Source organism: Bidens hawaiensis, unplaced genomic scaffold (genome assembly GCF_021521415.1).
Source record: "Bidens hawaiensis isolate Kalapana, Puna unplaced genomic scaffold, B.hawaiensis_p1.1 tig00004101_1, whole genome shotgun sequence".
Taxonomy (NCBI): domain Eukaryota; kingdom Viridiplantae; phylum Streptophyta; class Magnoliopsida; order Asterales; family Asteraceae; genus Bidens; species Bidens hawaiensis.
The window spans coordinates 98337-109079 of NW_027491241.1; the positions used below are offsets into that span (position 1 = coordinate 98337).

Genomic DNA, 10743 nt, shown 5'->3' on the forward strand with positions numbered 1-10743 from the left:
AGTAATTCTTGGATCACCATTTTTTAGGAAAATATTTCCTTTAACAAAAGTGGATGAAAAAATTATAAAAGGAACATTTCAAGGTGAAGAGATATCCTTTGAATTTGTTTCTGAACCAATCACTAGAATCATCAATAATATGATTGATGATTTAATTAAAGCAAAAATAAACCAAATAAAATTTTTAAAACAAGAAATAAATGAATTAACTATTACAGAAAATTTAAAAAATCCTAAATTACAGGATAAAATAAAATTGATTCAAAATAAGTTTTCTTTACAAATATGTAATGAACACCCAAATGCTTTTTGGGATAGAAAGAAACATATTGTTTCACTTCCTTATGAGGAAGATTTTAATGAAAGACAAATTCCTACCAAGGCTAGACCTTGTCAAATGAATTCTGAATATTTAGAATTATGTAAAAAAGAAATAGAATCCTTAATAAATAAAGGATTAATTAGACATTCTAAGTCTCCTTGGTCTTGTACAGCGTTTTATGTTAATAAACATGATGAACAAGAAAGAGGAGTTCCTAGACTAGTTATAAATTATAAACCACTTAATAAAGTATTAAAATGGATTAGATATCCAATACCTAATAAAAAGGATTTATTGGATAGATTGCATGATGCAGTTATATTTTCTAAATTTGATCTAAAATCTGGATATTGGCATATTCAAATTGATGAATCTGACAGATATAAGACAGCATTTACAGTTCCATTTGGACATTATGAATGGAATGTAATGCCTTTTGGGTTAAAAAATGCACCTAGTGAATTTCAAAATATTATGAATGATATATTCATTCCTTATTCAAATTTTATCATTGTATATATCGATGATATCTTAATATTTTCAAAAAATATAGAAATGCATTTTCAACATTTAGAAATCTTTAAAAATATTATTATAAAGAATGGTTTAGTAATCTCTAGACCTAAAATGATGCTTTTTCAAACCAATGTTAGATTCCTTGGCCATAATATTGACAAAGGAATTATAATTCCAATACATAGAAGTATTGAATTTGCTTCTAAATTTCCTGATAAAATTTTAGATAAAACTCAATTACAAAGGTTTCTTGGGAGTTTAAATTATATTTCTCCTTATTATAAAAATCTTGCAAAAGATACAGCTATCTTATATGATAGGTTAAAGAAAAATCCTAAGTGTTGGTCAGAAGATCACACTAAGGCAATTCAAAAAATTAAACAGAAGGTTCAAAATCTTCCATGTTTAAATCTTACTAACCCAAATTGGGAAAAAATAGTTGAAACTGATGCCAGTGACATTGGTTATGGAGGAATTCTTAAACAAGTTTCTCCAGATAATAAACAAGAATATTTGATTAGATTCCATTATGGAAAATGGAATAATAGTCAAAAAAATTATGCAACTATTGCAAAAGAAATTTTAGCAATAGTAAAATGTGTTTTAAAATTTCAAGATGATTTATATAATCAAAAATTTATAATAAAAACAGATTGTCAAGCAGCTAAGTGTAAGGCCCCGTTACCGGTAGCCCTACTTTCGTGTTGGATTTACTCATAAACACAGTTCTAAATATCAGAGTTAATTAAAAACTTTACGCGGAATATAAAACTTTCATAAAACATTACATATCAATTCATAATCATGACTTAAAACATTCCTCTTGTCTTTTAAAATCAAAACATAACTTATAAAACATATCAGATCATCAGATGCCAGGCTTTAGTCTTCTGCCATGTGTCCTCCACTCAAGCCAGCTGTCTCATCCTACTCACCTGCGTGCATACTAAAAGTCAGCTACGCTGAGTGAGTTCTAGTTAATCATACAATACCATACAATACCTTATTTCATACATACGTACTTAACCTCATAACTTTCTTTCATACACATATAAGTGCACATACTTTCATTCTTACTTACATACTTTCTTTCTTACTTTCATACTTTCTTTACATTCATAATCATACGTTTTAAAGAGCCTTTCGCCCTATAACCTCACAGATATTATAAGGGTCTGGTCCCTAACATCACAGATATTATAAGGGTCTGGTCCCTAACATCACAGATATTATGAGGGTCTGGTCCCTATCCTCACAGATATTATAAGGGTCTGGTCCCTAACATCACAGATATTATAAGGGTCTGGTCCCTAACATCACAGATATTATAAGGGTCTGGTCCCTAACATCACAGATATTATAAGGGTCTGGTCCCTAACATCACAGATATTATAAGGGTCTGGTCCCTTGTTTTCGAATATTAGTAGGGTTCGATTCCCTCTTCGTTACCATACCATACTATCTTACTTTCCTTCTTTTATAAATTTTATCCCATTCATTTACACAACCATTCATGTCATGCTTACCTTATTCTTAGCGTTACAACCTGACAGTGCGTGCAATATCCGAAGATTGTTCACGTACCGTCAAGCCATCATTCATACATTTCATCATTTCCTTCTTTTATTAACTTTATCACATTCACACACATAAACATACATATCATACTTTACTTTTTACGTAACGCTACAACCTGACAGTACGTGCAATATCCGAAGATCGTTCACGTACCGTCAAGCCATTATTTATACATATCACATCAATCACATAAGGCATACACTTATCACTTAGGATAAGCGTATTAACAAACATATCGAGTATGCACACAGCCCCGAAAACATAACACAGAAGTGGGGCTAGAAACTCACCTGGATCCTGTTACGCTCGCCGTTGATCGTAATTCCTTTCTTTAACTGGGCTCGGCTAACTGTATAATATTTACGCATATCAATTAACTACTACTACTCGTTTTGTATTTCTATCTTTATATGACCCACAACGAACGGGGGTCCGGGGGCAGCGCCCCTGGCAGCGGGGTTCTAGGGGCGGCAGCCCCTAGCGGGGTCCAAGGGGCAGAGCCCCTGGCTGGGGTTAAGCTGCCAGGTCAGCTTGGAAAAATTTTATTTTCGATAACTGCCTTAACACATTTTCCATTAGGTTTTTAATTTATTTTCTAAACGAACTTCACTTCAGGCGAAGTTAAACCTCAGGCGAACTTGGCTTCAGGCGAAGTTAAACCTCAGGCGAACTTGGCTTCAGGCGAAGTTAAACCTCAGGCGAACTTGGCTTCAGGCGAAGTTAAACCTCAGGCGAACTTGGCTTCAGGCGAAGTTAAACCTCAGGCGAACTTGTCATCAGGCGAACTTAGCATGCAGGCGAAGTTCATCGCTTGAAGGCGAAGTTGCCCAGATGAAGGCGAAGTTGCCCAGATGAAGGCGAAGTTGTCGCGCTGCAGATCTGTTTTGCCCATAGATCCTTCGTTTCTTAGCCAAATAACTCGATTTTGGTACCCACGGAATCGTATGATCAGCGCCTACAAACCCCAACCATCAAATCGGCCTAAAATCGACGTTTTAGGGGTCCGATTTGGGCAGCAAGGTTTCGGGTCCGGTTAACCCGTCAAATCCTAACCATTTTCAGAAATTTTAACTTTGCGGGATTAGTTCTTACCTTACCAACTCAGATCTACCAACAAAATCTCGGGTCTCGACTTCGGATCTCGGTCGGTTATGTGTGTGTTTTGAGGAGTGTGTGGAGTGTGTGTGTGGAGTTTGGTGAGAAATGAGATATTTTGGGATTTTGGGGGTATTTATATCCCTGAAATCCCATTCTCATTTATCCTACTTCAATTAATCCAAGTCCAGGACCCGCTCCTACCCGATATTAATAATTAAAAACGCGAAATCACTAACATAACTTTCTTTATTCGACATTAAATTTTAGGATGTTACACTAAGTTTATGTTTGACAAAGATTTTAAACATAATGTTTCTAAACAAATGTTTGCAAGGTGGCAAGCTCATTTAGCCCCTTTTGATTTTGAAACAATTTATAAAAAAGGATCTGATAATAGTTTACCAGATTTTTTGACGAGGGAATTTCTCGATTCTATTTTGCAGAATTAATGGGAATTAAAGGACCATTGAAAATTGCAATTGGAAAAATTCAAAGACAAATTGATTTTGAATACAGAATGAGGATGAGACATGCTTTAAAAATAGTCGAATATAATATGGATTATTCTTTACATCCTCAAGAAAAAAATTTTCTTATAACAAATGAATGGAATCAATATTATATTTTTAAGAATCGAATGAAGATTCTTCAAGAAAAAGAGATAATAATCTCTTGTGCTTAATTTTTATTTGCAGGAATGGATCCTCCATGGAGAGGAAAGAAGAGCCAATCCTCCAATAGAGGAAGATGCAGAAATTCTCATAATAATTCTGAAATAATTATTGGTCAATTTGGCCAAAAGAAGCTAATAGCTTCCAATATTGCTAATATAGCAAATTCATCCAGTAATACTGGAAAAAATCGATTCAATGATCCTGAATATCAGGAATTCCTAGCTTTCAAAGCAGCTAAGGAAAAAGGAAGCAATACTTCCTATTCAATTGTTACCCAATCAGAAGAATCTGATGAAGGTTCTTATGATCAAAATCCTTATAAGGAGATAATTTTACTCCTTGATAATAAACAGCTTAAATGGAAAGATAATCCATGGACCTTAATGGAAAGGTTTTTTGATACTGGATCATATCCAGCTGGAATTTATAAATCAAGATTCGTTTATGAATCAATTTTAAGAGCAACCGAATCTGCTCAAATTTTCCATCATAATTCTGGAAATGCTAAGGTTTTTACCTATAGCAAAATAATTATCAAAAGGATAATATCCTTAGAAGATTGGGGAAATTCTCCATTAAAAGAAAAAGAGATGAGTCATCCAGAATCTGGTGCTCTCATCAAATTTAATTATTGGGATTATATTGAAGCTTTCAATAAAGCTTTTCTATATCAAAATCCGATGAAGAAACATTCTTGGTTCTTCAAGATATGTCCTCAGGTTTATAACCAGGATATACCTAATTGGTTTTTAAAATGGTGGATTTCCTATGGAACATCTATAAAAATTTTACCAGAATCCTTTAAAGGATACTATAATAAATGGGTTGAATTATCTTCCAGAATAATCGAAGCTACTCATAATAATGAGTTAATTGAAGGAATGCCTTCTCTATTTTTCTTTATGGAATTTGGAATTCCATGGATATGGAGATGGTCTTCAGAAGTTGGTCATGCCACTCAAAATATTCCGTGTTTAAGAAGAATTTTCTATACAAAATTTTGGAAGAAATTGACTTCAAAAAATAAAGAAGGAGTCATAGAGGGTCAAGAGACCATTGATCAAATCGAATCAACTCTGGACCTGTATCAAAAACAAATTCAGGTTCAATCTCAAAGAGAATCTCCTAGCCCATTTCAACAAATTGCTAGGAAGATATCAATTAAAGAAGGAAAGGATCTTTCCAGAAAAGATTTATTGGAAAAATACTTTGCAGCCATGGAAGAAGATTTAATGAATAATTTCCAACCAGGACAATCTTCATACTCTTCAAATCCATCTTCTAATCAAGAAGAAGAAGAAGATACAATGTTAGCAGGTTATTCTCAGAATCCAGAAGACGATGTCATGGATGAGGTCACAATGAAGGCCAAGACAAAATTGGAAATGTTAAAGAAGAAAATAATTGAATCAATTGATGATGAGGACGAAATCATGGGTCCCAGATCACATGCGTCTGAATAAAGGAGAATCAATAATTCAAAAAAGTTGGGTAGAGGTACAATAATTATAGCCAACTGCCCAGACAAATGGAATCTCTTTTGGACACAATTGTCAAGATAATTGATGTATAATTATTACTTTTACTGTTGTTCTTTTGTTTGTATTTTTAGAACTCCCATTATAAAAGGAGTAATAGGTTTTAGTTTAGAGGAGGATCAGGAGTCTACTGATCGAAAACCCTTCTCTTTCACTTGTTAAATATTTTTGAATAATAAAAATCTTTGAAGTTCTTCATACTTCAGGTACAATTCTTTACTTATTTGCTATTTTATTTTTATAGTTTTAGCCAAATGCAAGGCTAAACTCCTATAGTGTTGATTCACACCATGACCTAATTATAATCCATGTCTTGAAAAAAAAAAAAAAAAAAAAAAGTCTGAAATTTTCGAAATATTTATGAATGATTTAGGGCTGGTTCCATACTAAACAGGCATGTGAATATGTGTAGTGGTCGAATTATGGTAGCCCGTTTTAGCCGTTTTGTTGATTAAAGGCGTTTTTAGGGCGTGGCCTGTACTGACCATATACTATTCAACGATGACAGTTTAGTATGGGTAAAACATCCATATGGCCTATTTATATGTATTTTAGAAAAAGATGACAATCTTAATTTTTATTTTAAAATGATGTATTTTAGAAAAAGATGACAATCTTAATTTTTATTTTAAAATGAGTTCTTAATAAGAGATCGAAAGATACCCGGTCTCCGATCCTGTGTGAATTTGGTATCAGAGCCATGGTGAATAATTAGTGTTATTGGGATAGAAAAAAAAAAAAAAAAAAAAAAAAACAGATAGCATATCAATTGGTAACTTTAGTCGTTGAGGAGGAATGAGAAATGAGGCCAAATTCTCCATCAACATCTCTACACTGCGGGATGAGATTGATGAAATGAGAAAACAGATCAACAAATATGTACACAAACTATAAAACTTGTCTTTTTTTTTCCGGTCTTAAATTTTTATAATCATATTAATTTACCATGTATCTAATTTAGGTACGTTAGCAACAAGAGTGATTACTGTTTAGATGAGACATCAATAGTTGTAAAAGGAGTAGAGGACATGGATATGCTAAAGATGGTGGTGTGGCCTAAACAAGTGGTAAACCATCACAATATGTCACAACATTGGGAAAGGAGAAGCGAGCTGATTTTGAGATGATAAAGGTGTTTCAAGATTCTGAAATTGACTTCAAGTTGTTAGCCCTCAATGTTAACATCAATAACAGCGAAGGGGTGCAACAATTTTGGTTGGGACACTTATTAATGTTATTGTGGATCATAGGCGTTAGCTATATCCGACTAGCTGAAAAATATAATTTAGACAAATGACTATGACTACTGTACTACTTAACTAGAACATCATTAATCATGTTACATATTAAATAACACTGAGGTGAAATTTGAAACTCTTAAGAAGGCTGCACACATTGATGGTGCTGCTGCCAGTCCTAGTTTCATGTTCCAACCTTCTCAAGAGTTTCAAATTTCACCTTAGATTGTTCAAGATGCAACATGATTAATGATGTTCTAGTTAAGTGGTACAATAGCCATAGTATTTGTCTAAATTATATTTTTCAACTATTTGGATATAGTTAACGTCTATGATCCACAATAACATTAACAAGTGTCCCAATCGAAATTGTTGCACACCTTTGCTATTATTGATGTTAACGTTGAGGGCTGGAAACTTGAAGTCAATTTCAAGATCTTGAAACACCTTTATCATCACCAAAATCAACTCGCTTCTCTTTTCCCACCATTGTGACATATTGTGATGGTATAATAACATGTTTAGGCCACACCACCATCTTTAGCGTATTCATGTTCTCTACGCCTTTTACAGCTATTGTTGTTTCATCCAACCAGTAATCACTCTTGTTGCTAACATACCTAAAAATAGACATATGGTAGTTAAATATGATAATAGAAATTTAAGACTGATAATAGAAATTTAAGACTGAGAGTAAAGAAGAAGATAAGTTTTGTAGTTTGTGTGCATACCTTTTGATTTGTTTTCTCATGTCATCAATTTTATCCCGCGGTGTTGAGATGCTGATGGAGAATTCGATCTCATCTCCCATTGCTCCGCTACGACTGAAGTTACCAATCGATTTGGTAGCTAGCATGCTGTTTGGGTACATAACTTTCTGGTCGTCTGATCTCTTGAAGACCATGGTAAGCATAGTCATCTTATCCACCATCATCTAAAATCAACAAAAACAAGATGAGCAATGAGTTAAAACCGACTTGTGTTGAAACAGTTACAAGTTTCTAGTCTACATATATAAAACACCTTCTGTTCATTTCTAAATAAATAATCTTAGTTATAATCTTAGTTCACAAGTAAACGAGTTAAAAGTTTAAATTCCAGATATATAATGATTAAATGTTTACCTGAACACCGTCGATTTGGCAACGATCACCGAGGTTATACGGGTGCATCCCGAACAAGAAAACAGCTGCCTCAAACGTTGTCTTGCATGTGTTACCAAACACGAAGACAATCACAAGCACTTGTGTACTTAAAGTATAAGAAAATGTGTGGTGGTCACCTTTAATATTAAGAGCGAAATAACAAACACTAAGATTCCGACAGCCACATTCAACATGTCATGGAGTTTGTGTACAACTGTTTTGGTGTCATTGAGTGATGATGCGAGGGCCTTGCGTTCTAAAAATGCATTCACCTGAAAGAAAAAATAAATATTTAAACTGAATATATTGGACCCTGTTCACTTATGAATGGGTCGGTTCAGGTTACCGGTTACCGTTAATCTTTAACGGGTCAAATTGGGTAAGCTTAGAATAACACAACTTTAATTGACTTAACTAAACACGAACAGAAGCATTCTTACCACCCAGTGTTTGAAATCTCCTTTGCTAATTCCATTTTTTTCACACTCTCCATCAAAATTTTGTATGGCTTTCGAAGCTTCATCCGTTTTAAAAAAGCGCAACAAATCCTCCAAATAAATGTTCCTGTTTGACAGACCCACATTTAGGTTTATTAATCACAAATTCAGGAGACATGACAGTACTCTGGACAAGTTTTCAAGCTCGAATTCGGATCGGGTTCGTCTCATTTATAGTACAGATACAATTTTAACATTCAAACTCTTCAATTTAAACATAATCCAAATCCACCCACAAAGAAGTCGGACAGAAAGTAAAAAATAATAGCAATATAACCAACCATTCAGTGACAATCAAGTTGATGTTAGAAAAACAGCCTGACAAGAAAACATAATCCAAATTCATACATAAGAAAAACAGGCAGAACCAGATATAAAATAGCATAGTAATCAATTTTAACATTAGAACACTTCACTCAAAAGAATCATATATCATCATCATCCACCAACCAACCAAGCAGGCAATATTATTATTAAGTTAATAGTTATCAAACTATTTCATTTATATACACTTATTGCCTTATATATATTATATTTATAACCTAATACATAATGGTTGGTTACTTTTATTATATTTAGATATATAATAATTATTATTAAGAATGAACCAGTTTATGCCTTTGAGCCTAATCAAGCTCCACATGTGAAGCTCGGGCTCAAACTTATTTACTAAATGAGGTTCAAAACTGGCTCAAGCTTGGTTAGCTCACAAACGGGTCGAATGGGAAAACTAATTACATCACAAAAATGAAAGAACTTACGTCGATCCTTGTTTAGCAACGTTGCTGAATATCTTTTTGGTAGCTGAATATCTTTTTGGCAGCAACTTTTGCTTGCTTCTCATTAGTAATTTGCAGCGCGCAGTCATCCTCGTCCCCGGTCTCATCCTCATCCACAGTAGACAACACACCCGTGTGAATGGTGTCCATCAAACCGTTTCATGTTCCAAGCCGACTCATTCTTCTGATTTAACCGATGCAGATGGTCAATGATAATCCCCTCAAGAAGCATTCCTCTTTTCTTCGCCTTCAACTCGGGCGGTAATGTGTCCCCCGCATTCTGATCTTGTTCCTGGTGGGCCGGGCCAGATAAGGACTCAATCACGTGTTGCTTGAACAAAGATTGCTGAATCCGATCAAAATATATGCTCACATGGAACAATGATGCGAGCACTTTGACTAACAGTGTTTTCAGCAATCAAACAACCGTCCCAAGCAATAGACTTATCCATATTCTCGTCAAATAGAATAAAACTTGCTGCCCTTTAAACAAGTGTTGCACTTTTTTATCGAATATTAATCTCCAGGTGACAAAAACCAGCGCAAGCCACACGCAGTTTTGAAGCGCTTTTCACAACCCGTAAACGAAATATAGAACTCGTTTGCGTAATGCAAAGTTGCGCTTGATTAATATAACGGTAGCGCATACACCCCAGCCCGATATCAATCTTCCACACGTGACAACAATTAACATGACCCCCCACTTCCATAAATCCAGCTCAAACAGTTGTTTATGTTTTAAGAATGGAAGTGTGAATGTGCATGCTAAACCAGTTAAAATCAAGACCAGACTAACAAGCTGAAGTACTGCCCATTTGCTATACTTGAATCGTTTGTACTCGTCAGGTAAATAATCATCAACAAACGACTCATCTTTAGCTCCTGATTTCGGTGATTGCTGCGCTTCTTCTTCAGTAGTTCTTGTAGCATTGTCGTGGGTCGTACGATCATCACCCGGAGACGACGGAGGACGTGGCATGGTGGTGGCGGTGGGATCAATCGGTCTCCTAAAGCTCTCAATGTCTTATTGATCTCGCATCTTTTGAGTTGATCGATCGGTTTCGTACTATACTAGAGTGAGTTAACGTGTGCGTGAGTTTGGTGTTCTTCAAACTTAAATGTGATGGTCAAAGGTGGTTGGTGTGAACTGGAATGATGGTCATAAAATCAGATCTTAATGAAAGCTACCTATTAATGAAACCGTGTGCTGCAACGGAACGGACATGCTTTTTGTCTTAAGGTGAAACACCTTATTAACCAAGTGACAAGCAATCATCAAAACAATAACATATTGTTGACAAGCAACATGGATTCTTTTTTTCTTCTAGTAACTCTTGAATGTTCTTTTTTTTTTACCG

At 34.6% G+C, this 10743-nt stretch overlaps 1 pseudogene across 1 annotated transcript; it reads right to left on the bottom strand.

The window, feature by feature from the left end:
- Positions 1-6708: 6708 nt before the first annotated feature.
- Positions 6709-10364, bottom strand: LOC143625280 (mechanosensitive ion channel protein 6-like; annotated as a pseudogene). Its single transcript, XR_013152253.1, has 6 exons — positions 9368-10364; positions 8550-8673; positions 8089-8381; positions 7696-7898; positions 7345-7584; positions 6709-6782 (listed from the first exon to the last, which is right to left on the bottom strand). The product of XR_013152253.1 is annotated as a mechanosensitive ion channel protein 6-like (transcript).
- Positions 10365-10743: the final 379 nt, after the last annotated feature.